Source organism: Thermobia domestica, chromosome 3 (assembly GCF_964235325.1).
Source record: "Thermobia domestica chromosome 3, izTheDome1.hap1.1, whole genome shotgun sequence".
NCBI classification, from domain to species: Eukaryota; Metazoa; Arthropoda; class Insecta; order Zygentoma; family Lepismatidae; genus Thermobia; species Thermobia domestica.
The window spans coordinates 28,285,066-28,295,833 of NC_137456.1; the positions used below are offsets into that span (position 1 = coordinate 28,285,066).

At 36.3% G+C, this 10,768-nt stretch overlaps 1 long non-coding RNA gene across 1 annotated transcript; it reads right to left on the bottom strand.

Annotated features, from left to right (window-relative positions):
* Positions 1-202: 202 nt before the first annotated feature.
* Positions 203-5,773, bottom strand: LOC145681403 (uncharacterized). Its single transcript, XR_014130774.1, has 3 exons — positions 5,684-5,773; positions 872-1,078; positions 203-371 (listed from the first exon to the last, which is right to left on the bottom strand). It is a non-coding gene; the product is annotated as an uncharacterized LOC145681403 (long non-coding RNA).
* Positions 5,774-10,768: the final 4,995 nt, after the last annotated feature.

Consider the following 10,768-nt stretch of genomic DNA (forward strand, 5'->3'; position numbering starts at 1 on the left):
TATTCTAGAAAACTGAACCTTTCTTCCACGCCCGATACAATTGGATAATAATGGATAGCCAGCAATGGATAATAATCATCATCTTCTTTAGTCTACCTGGCATAACTGGGACGTTAAACTCCAAGATTTCCTTTCATTTTTAAAAGTATGATCAGAGATAAATAAATCATTTACTAGATTACATTTTAAACATTACCATCTAGTGTAGAAGTTCCAGTGTCACGCTTTTCTCTTGACGGACCAGCACGTGACTTTGCAACAACGCCAAACTTTCTTAACGACTTGCGTGTATTTCTATATTTGTCAACGAGTTTTCCTTTTGAAATCTTTTGATTTGGACCTTGTGACTTCGGTGGAATATAATACACTTCCTAAAAAAGACATTGTTACTGTAAGATTTAGAATTATAAACTTAATAAATGAAATTATGTATAAAAAACATTTCAGACAATTACAGAATAATTTATCATATTTATACTCTTCTATGTGATGTTCTACTTTTAGTATAGCATACGTTTTCTACAAACAAACCCTCCATTCTGCATGGGGTATTCTCGCATATATATATATATATATATATATATTGGGGGAGTGGGGTGGAATAGATAAACTATTTTTGTCTCATTGTCACATAGACTGGTAACATTACAAAACACAACTTACGATTTCCAGCATAAAATTTACCCTATAAAGTCAGCATATTTCCTTCCCCACCTTATTTGCTTCAATAGTTCTCCAAGTTCTCGTCAAATCCATTCTCCCACGTTAAAAGGTCGAAGTTATGCTATTCAAATGTCCAGCAGTAACATAGATTGAAAGTTATGTGAATAAAGTGTCAATATAATAACTGAAACGTTAGTTATGTGCATACCTGACATTCCGTTGGAAACAGCTCAGTTATCTGTAATGCCAAATGTTGAAATATTTCATTGCAAAGAGTTTCATTCATTTCCATAAAATGATCAATTAATATTGTAACTAACTGCTTCCTAGTAATAGCAGACAATTTGTTGTTTTGAAGGTATTCATTGCAAACTTTCCTGCCTGTTAAGCTCTGTTTTAGAAAAGTCTCAAGATTCTGAGGAAAAAACAAACAGCATTACATGTACGATTACGTCATTCAAGATCATTTAATCGAAATCTCTGAAATAGAATTTCAATTTTGCATTTCTGTATAAATTAATTGCTGATTAATTTCTGTTGAAGGATAACCATATTTAATAATAAATAACTATTTAAATATATAAATAAATGAATGAATAATAATTACGAATAGAAATCAAACTGAGAATTTCTGCTTTTCACGTATTCTTTCCACAAGTTATTAGTGATTGATATTCAAAGAAACAGAATTTTGCCTAAAATATACAATGTCCCTCAATACATTTAAGTCTGTTTGTTCTATAAACTAAGGACATTAACTTACGAGGAGTTCACAGCAGCATTGGTGTTTTCACTTCAAACCCTATTACTATGTTCACAAGGTCACGTATTTTTGCTTCGGACAAGTTCTGAACTGTGGTTTGCGTGTAGCGAGATCAATTTCCAGTGGGGATGTCTTGAACGCACTACAGCCGTTCGGAACCCAATATAAACAGTAGGTCCGATAGAAAGAATTATTCTTCTAGTTAGTTCCCATGGCATAAGCGTAGGAAGTATTTGTATTCGTGCAACATATGCGAAGAAAACATACGAACCCTGCACATATCTTATAAACATTATGCTGTCACTAAGCAGAAGTGTTCGACTTTACAAACACAGACATCTAATATATATACTTCGATCACTATTGCTATGAATTGAGAATTTAGCAACTTCACACTTTTTACGATTCCATGAGCAATTGAAGGCTTTATTTTTACTTTTTTAGGAAAAGTGTCATGGTGATATGCGTGGCCTTTCGGAACGTTTAAATTTATTCCTTAATGTGATAAGCGCAAATAATCACTACTACATACACATCACTGCACGAAATTATCATATTCCTAAACTAGAGCTCATGCGGCTAAAACCGAGATGTATACATTTTCCCTTGGTTTGGGATTTAATATTTTATCACTAAAATTATAGCTTTACAATTTTCAAATAATTCCATAGTATTTAAAAATTATACCTTATATTCATGTCATGGGAGGCAAATAAGCCCTGTGCAGCTCTAAAATTCCACTATTGTTATAATCACACTTTTGAAATGACACCATTACTATATACGTGAATCTTTCGGTTTATTGTTTGACAAATACTAAAGTGTATAGACCTTTCGTGACAAGAAACGAAAGTTGGTATTTTAGTATGATGTATTTTTACTAACTCCAAGAAAATATAAATTTTATAGATAAACGCATTTTTTTTTTAAAGAAAATCGAGAAGATTTTTTCATTCAAATCTTTTCGTCAAAAGTACTCAAATGTTCCCCGACCATATAACAACAGTTGATTTAGCTTCATAGGCTAAAGGAGACGGAATAAATACAAACGAATTATGATTAGGAACTTAAGATCAGAGATGCTGTTTACCTAGATCAAATTTTATACGAAATCGAATCCGGGTATTTTCACTTGTAGTTAATAAATACTGAGGTAGTACCTTTAAAGTTTGCACCTTTTCCCCCTGTTCCTTTACTATTTTAAAGATCCTGCATATCGTGGTGTCATTTCGCTTACATTGAAATAACCGAAAATATAACTGAATACCAATCTCCTCACCCTCCCAGCTACTCTAGTGGATAACGGGTGTATCATTGATGTATGTGGTCCTGGATTCAATTCCCGGTGAGAGCACAAAAAATTTGCGATCGTTCACTTTCATTAATTATCTGTTTACTTTAGTCTAAACGGCATAACCGTGGGACGTTACAAAAACTCTTTCAATGCATCTGATACTTTCCTCGTATCGTGATGCAAATAAATTTTCTCGGGGTATCAGCCAGGTGATGTGTTTGTTGTGCAAAGTCTCGAGAACAGACATTGTTCTCATGATACTGACCCTGATGATGAGAACAACGTCTGTTCTCGAAACTTTGGACAACGAGCACAACACGTGATTGATATCCCGAGAAAAGTTACTTGCACCAACAAAGATGGAATAAATAACACGCAGGCTGTCACCAGATTAAAAAGTGAACGCAAAAATCTTTTACATTTCGACTGATAATGAATCACATTTGCACAGTTCATATTTGCAGCATAAGTATCACTGTATCAATTGATATTCAAGTGACTAAAGGCAGAACACTTACAAAATCTGTCAGCTTGAAGAGCTTTGGACTCCGAGACTCTGTAGAGAAATTTGTTTCTCGTTTCAGCATCGTATCAGTTTCTCTTTTAGTTGGTGTTGGCATGGAACAACTGCTTTCTGTAGTATCAGATCGAACTGACACTGATGGTGAAGCAAATGAGAGAGAACCGTCATCTAGCACATCATAAATTTCAACTGTGTTTGTTTCTACAAATTCCTTAAATTTTGCCAAGAACTTTGCACGTATCCCTATTTTGGGAATTAACTGAGTAATTAGTTCATCAGTTAATGAATTAAATGCTGCTTCGTCCATTTCCTGTTCTGAAATGTAGATTGAAAGTTTATAATTAACCAGATATTTACTGAAGGAGTATAGGAAGTTGCTCAGCGAAATTTGGTATGTTACGCGATTATGTGCCACACAAAGAGTATAGGAAGTTGCTCACCCCAGTTTTTTTTCTTGGGCTTTACAGAAATGGGTGTATTTGGGCTAAGCTAAAGAGAAGAATGTTCATGGTAACCTCATACTTCAGCTTCATACTGTAAAAGTTACAATGGTATAGAAGCAACAACAAGAATTTAAGAGCATTTTTAACTCATGCAAATAATTTTGTAATTTGGTGCATAACGGGTACCTATTGATAACAATAAGTCTAATGCTAACCAATTGTTTTCAAAGACTAAGGTACTTCTAACAAACAATGAAAGGTTCTATGCAGAAATCATAGCCTGTCTCCTCTCTCTCTCTTTCTCTCCTCTTTGCAATTTCTGACATTGGTCGTTTTGCTCCAAACCACAGAATTATCTTTTGGAGATAATACACTATTCTCTGAATGCTTTGAAGAATGTAATATTTTCCGAATACCTAATAAGAAGTATACACTCGAATATATATAGGGAGGGGGTAGTGGTTCATGTTAGGGAAGCACAATTTTGTAAAATTTACAGAAGAAATATGACATAGTGTACACAAGCTGAATTTTACGTTACAAGTGGAGCGTTACTAGTGTCAAAGCATGACAAGTGCTATTGAAACTCTTATCATTGCAATATCCCACTTCTTTTCATATCTTTACTTACGCGTATACCCACCATCACTGACGTGCCTGCTCCCTGCGCTGCCGCTTCGGCCCACCATCTTTGCTTTGCCCTGACTGTTAGATAGCATTCGCGCTTTTTAGTGTCCACCTAGCACAGGTTACTTTTATGCACTGTATATTTATGACAATCAGAAAGTTTTATTTATACGCAAATCGTAAAAGAACTGTGACTTTTTCACAATTACTTCTGGTGGGGCCATCGATATTTACCTGCAATAAGTGAGATATTTTCATGTCGCCCAGCGTAAGTCTTTTAGGGGTCAGTAAGGAGTAAATTAGTGAAAATTATATTTTTTTTCAACAATTATATCGAGTGGTGTACCGAAAGTAAAAATGCACGCTTTTATCAGCGTATTTCACGAGAAATATCAATTTCAAAGGTAAGGATTCTATATTTGGGTTCCATGAAATTTTATTTCAAAATTATGCTTTATATTTCGGATGACATTTAGTATCTCTCCCAAATCCATCGACTGCTCAGGACCCAGTACTGTGACTTAGAGTAAGCTGTTGTTAACTACCTCGTTTTGCGAATACCCACCGTCGCTGACGCGTTTGCTCCCTACGGACGCACATCGTTTCTAACTGTGGGGGCCCCGCTGCTACGCTTCTGTTCTGACTCTGTTCGATAGCATAAATGGTTTTCAGTGTCCATATAGCACAAGTTGGTTAGTGTTTTATGCGTAGTTTTTATGCTATACGTTCGCACTGTACTTATACTCATGACTACTTTACATTTACAAATAACGAATGGTATCCCCTACCAAGTAAGTCAGAGTCAATACCAAGTGATCTGGAGTCTGAGAAACTAAATAATACCCCATATTTCTTCCATAAATTTTAGAATTTTGTTCATCTGTAAACTATAAATGCACCAATTTATTTTGCAAACTACTAGCGTTAGTGTCACTTTATTTACCCCTTTCCGGAAGTATCTAGTGGTAATAGAAATTACCCCAACTCTTGCCTCTGCAATTTTACACCCTGCTCTAGTGTCGTCAATGCCCCCTTTATCTATGTGTAAGGGCCTAGGTTTAAGTTAATAATGTCCGCTCCGGGTGGTATACTCACTTTGAAACGAGAAATTACTCTCTATTAATTGTATGAAAATGGATGAAAAATTCCCTAACCTTAAGCTAACCCGTTCCTACCCTTACCTTACTCTACTGTACCCTACCCTACTCTATTCTACATCCTTTGAAAGCGGTTCTACATATCGATGCGCAGCTGGGGCGTGCATTGTAAAATTTACCCAAGGCGTATTTGATACGCCAAATTTACATTCAATAGAATAAGTATATATGAACTAAGAGCAAAACTAGGTATATACGAAAAAGTACACTTACCTTGAAACATGTCGATTAGCTGCGGTAAATTCCAGCTTCTTAATAAATTTATAACATAGGCATCCATTACGTCGTTGAAAAGTGAAAATTACTACGTTGAGAAAGTTGTATAGTGCACACACAACTCATTTACACACAGTTCTTTTACTTCCAAGCGGTGTCCCTTATGATTGTTGCCCTACGTTTTCTTTTCCTTTTTATTGTTACGGTATAAAGCGCTAATGCGATCCACACTTTCGTAATCGAAATGTTTACCCAGAATGCAAATAAACACATGTGACCTTGTAACTAAACATTTTGGTCAGGAAAACCGAATAATTACCAAATCAGTTGAAATTTGGTTCGCTTAACCAAATTAATCAACCAAATGTTCTGACCAAAAAATATAGTCTTCATGACCAAACAGGTTTGGTCAAAATCACCAAATTTTGGTTAAATTAACCAAAAAAGTGACCAAATGCTCTGACCAAACAAATTTGGTATTCCTGACCAAGCCCTTTTTTTCAGTATAAGGCGTGTACTAAATGCCTGTACAAAATTTCAAGCTTTTATCTTGAACAGTCAGGGCGGGAAAATATCAATAATCCCCACAATGCCCCAGATTACTGTAAAATACCTTGATCTCAGGCAGAACATTTCCTGAGACACCCCTATTTATCCTAGAATCATAGTTTGCCCTTTATTATCTACAGAATAAAACTGCCTTTCAAACGGACCCTTCACATGTCTCTATCATGTATCTCAGGCGGGAAAATCGCGAAAAAAGGGAGTTTTTTAAACCACAAAGTCCCTTTCATTTACCTTTTTGCCCGTCTGGATCCACCTTGTGCTAACGCAGAGATCCGAAAAAATCTAATAAATAGTTCTCGGTGGACTGACTGTACAAAATTTCAATCTTCTAGGTGCGAAAGTAAGCCCGCCAAAAAACAATGAAAATAGGCCTAACAAAAATATTTTTGTAAAGTTATGATGTCATCACCTCCTATGTCTCGACGCAGGAAGGCGTGAAACCATACGTAACGTGTTCTACAGTGCCTCTAGACTTGAAAGAAAGGATAAAGCTTTATTGGTTCTTTTTAATCGAATAATGAAGACGCTATTTTAGTACCTAAAAATAGGTACTAGAACTCCAAAGGGATTCAGATTATGAGACAAGAAAATTTTAACATTTGGATTGTAAATTTGGAGGTATCATGACTTCTTGTATCTACTGACCAAATTATATTTAGTTAATTGTCAGTATAATATGAATTTTATTTCTAATTTCTGTTTCTATCCTAGTCTGAAGGAAAACCTTCTTTGCGCACAGATTTTAAATCTACCATTGTGGCAACGTTGGGCAAAAATCTGTGTTCAGAAAGACCAACAGAGATTTGTGCGCAATTCGGGATCTATAGTGTGCGCAATCCTGTTGCTCCCGTTGAAGAAAACCGAACAGGTTTTGAAGAAAACCGAAACCGGTTTTTCTAAAAACCGAAAAATGAAAAAAAATGTTTTTGTGCCCACCACTAGTCACATAGTGTTTGTGCTTTTCAGTGGACACCTAGGATAAGTTGTTTTGTGTTTTAAAATGATTCGTGTTTTATGCGCTGTAGTTTTTATGCCAAAATTCTCTCACATAGTGATAAGGTAAGGAACCAAGTTTATAGTTCCATTGAAAAGTTGTTTTCGTTATTTCTGAATATGATAGAGTTTGCAACACTGAACAGTTGAAAGATTCTACGTTTGCGTAATAATATCAGATGGAAACATACGTAGTTAGTGAAGAATAAAGAAAGAAAGAAATTAACAATTATTTGCGAAATACAATCACAACTGAAGTAGGGATCTGAAACAGAAGTTATTGTGCGTGAGGTATAGTAGCCAAGTGCACACCCAGAAAGTTTTGTTGAAAAGGGTCCAAAGTAGGGTCCAAGACACTTGTCAAATATTGCATCTACATTAAATATTTAAAGCAAAAGCCATCTGAATGGTATACATTCTTTAAATCAATCATAATTAAGATTTTCAATCTAAAAAAGAAAGAAAATCTGTTATTCAAGTTAAATTTTCTTAAAGAGCATTTTCTTTAACGCATTTAACAAACAGAACACTTATTACGTTGTCATCAATAAGAAGAAGCATGTCGTTTCACTTTGCGCTGTTGATTGTTCATATGCAAACACAAGCGATGTTTGCATATAGAGAACTTATTAATGTGTTTGTTTGCCATATTGCATATTATTGTTTGCGTATATTGATTTGTTTGTAAGTAGTAGCCTGTAGTACAAACTCCGTTGCTGTTGTAACAGAACGGGGATTGGAGTGGTTATATGACTTTCGTGAAGTTGGTCCCTCATAGGAGCACTAATGATCTCTTCTAGTGCAATCTTTAGTGCTTCTTAGAGCACCAACTCCCAACATTAGTGCTTCAATAGTTTGAACGCTAGAAGCCAGAAACTTTGGGGCGCTAAATTTACGTTAGCCCCTTCCAGAAAGCGCTAACGATGAAACGTAGTCTATTAGATAGTGCATCGTTAGTACTTGTAGAAAACTGCACTAGAAAAGATCGTTAGTGCTTCGTTTGCAGTAGAAAAGATTATTAGTGCTTTGGAGTTTGGCGGGAATTTGACTCAATGAAAAATTCTCCATGTATTTCTTATGGGAGTTTAGTGACATATGATTGGCCATATCTACACTAATAGTGAAGCACTAACGAAACTATTAGTGTTTTCTAGAAGCACTATCGGTTACACTAGGTTTCATCGTTAGTGTTTTAATTTTTTGCTTCTTGTGCCCAAACTATTGAAGCACTAATGTTGGGAGTTGACACTCTAAGAAGCACTAACGATTGCACTAGAAGACATCATTAGTGCTCCTATGGAGACGGCAACTTCACGGAGGTGGTTATATGTGTCTGTAAACAAAAGGGCAATACTTTATGTTGTTCAGGAAAAGAAGGAAAGAACATTGATTATGGCATTACTTGGGAAGAAAGTGTTCTATTAACCTATAAGGCGCAGTGGCTCAGTGGTAGAGCGTTCACCTCCGGTGCTTGGGGTCCATGGTTTGATCCCAGCTCGCGCTGCGTGGACTTTGTGGTGGACAAAGTGCTCGTGGTTTTTCTCGGTGTTCTCCCGTTTCCTCCCACTTTCTTCATTCTACCATTTCACTCATCTCTCATCATCACCGTCTCCTTTAGCCTAACCGGCATAATCGTGGGACGTAAAACTTAAAGATTTCATTTTAGCCTACTAAGGATATCATAGAACAGTAATGGGTAAAGTACGGCCCGGGGACCAGATGCGGTCTCCTCAAAAGTACTATCCAGCCCGCAGCATAATTCCTAATCTTACGAATAAAAGAGAGAAGAATTAATAAAAATAAACGATTATGGATAATTGTCTTCTTTCCTAATTTTTATGATCAGATCACAGATAAATTTTTTAACTTAATAATTTCCCTTTCGATCCTCGATTATTTTGATTACATTAACTAATCCTTCCATTGACCGTTAGCAGAGGTCGCTAATCTTTAGAAACTTGTAAACGTAGGAGGTTTTCACTTTTTCTAAACGTCATATTGCAGTTCATTTTTCCTAAATGTCATATTCCAACAATTACCTGGGACTACCGAACTGAGCGCTGTGTGTAGTGTTACAGTGTAACAAATTGGTATGGAGAAAGTCCAGGTCTGATTGTCCGTCCAATATGAAAACCAATTGGGAATACTCCAAGAGTACTCTCGTAAATCCCGGCGGGACATGAAAGGGACATGTACCCCCAATCGTAGAACTGGGGAACTGTCCCCTCCAATAATCTACTTTGAGATGTGTTTTTTGCGGAGAAATGTAATTTGTATCCGACTGCCACAAAGGAAAGTGAGATGAAATTGATGTCCTGTACTGTATAATATACAACAGGTTCACCTCAGAAATCAGATTCATCTACCATAATATAAGTCTCATCACCCCAAGAACAAGCCTCAAATCTGCTCCCTCCCAATGTTAAAGACAACTCCGCTCCCCTGATCCTTCACAGCATTGTTTTTCCACTTCATAAATAATTTTGAACATAGCTTAAAAAATTATGAGAACCGTCTTACCAGTTCCCCCTCCAATGTTGCAGACAGATTTGCGCCCCTGTCCAAGAGCATTGACAGAAGAACTTAAAAGAATTATTTTTTCTTATTAACTTATACAGGCTTTATACCAATTGTTCTAGGTACTTTATTAATAGACTCATTAAACAATTCTTATCTTTGAGTACTAAATTTTTCAAAATGTTTTCTTTATGAGTTCTGTAAAAAAGTTCTAGGATAAGGTGTTTTACGAAGACACATGCTCAAAACGGTGGGCTCGAAATCGAAAAATTCGCAAAATATCATCTCTCTATCACGCGTCCCGAAATATGGCTCCTTAAATCTCTCGAAATCCGGTCTTTTTTGGTCAATATCTGGGGAACGGTAGCCAGTTGGCCAGAAATAACACACACACACACACACACACATACAGACTAAGAATTCAGTAACGAACTTTTTAAGTTCGTTGACAAGAAATACGGGGTGTCCGAAAATATTTTACCCTTTTTATTTTTATTTTTATTAAGTGCTCAGTGAGTGGAGAGAGGTGTCAGTGATAAGGATTGCCATTAAATACTTTAAGTTTTGATTGAAATACCCGCCGTTCCAAAGACCACAACTTTTTCAAGATGGCGCCCACACAACAACATTAAAGCATTTTGTGCTGTGAAATACACAAAGACAACGTTCGTTATCACAGTTCAATGTTTCTTTCAGCCACAGTTTGGGGTCGATCGATCTGACAAAAACTTCATTAAGCATTAGCGTACACAGCTCATGAAGACAGGTTGTTTATGAGAGGGCAAAAAGGCTCACAGAAGCCTTTGGTGCCATTACAAGAGACTTATTGATTCAAACATGGCAGGGAAAAATGAAATGAAATCTTTAAGTTTTACGTCCCACGGTTATGCCGGTTAGGCAGTGATGATGAGAATGAGTGAAATGGTGGAATGGAGAAAGTGGGAGGAAACGGGAGAACCCCGAGAAAACCCACGAGCACGGTGTTTGACCACCACAAAGTCCACA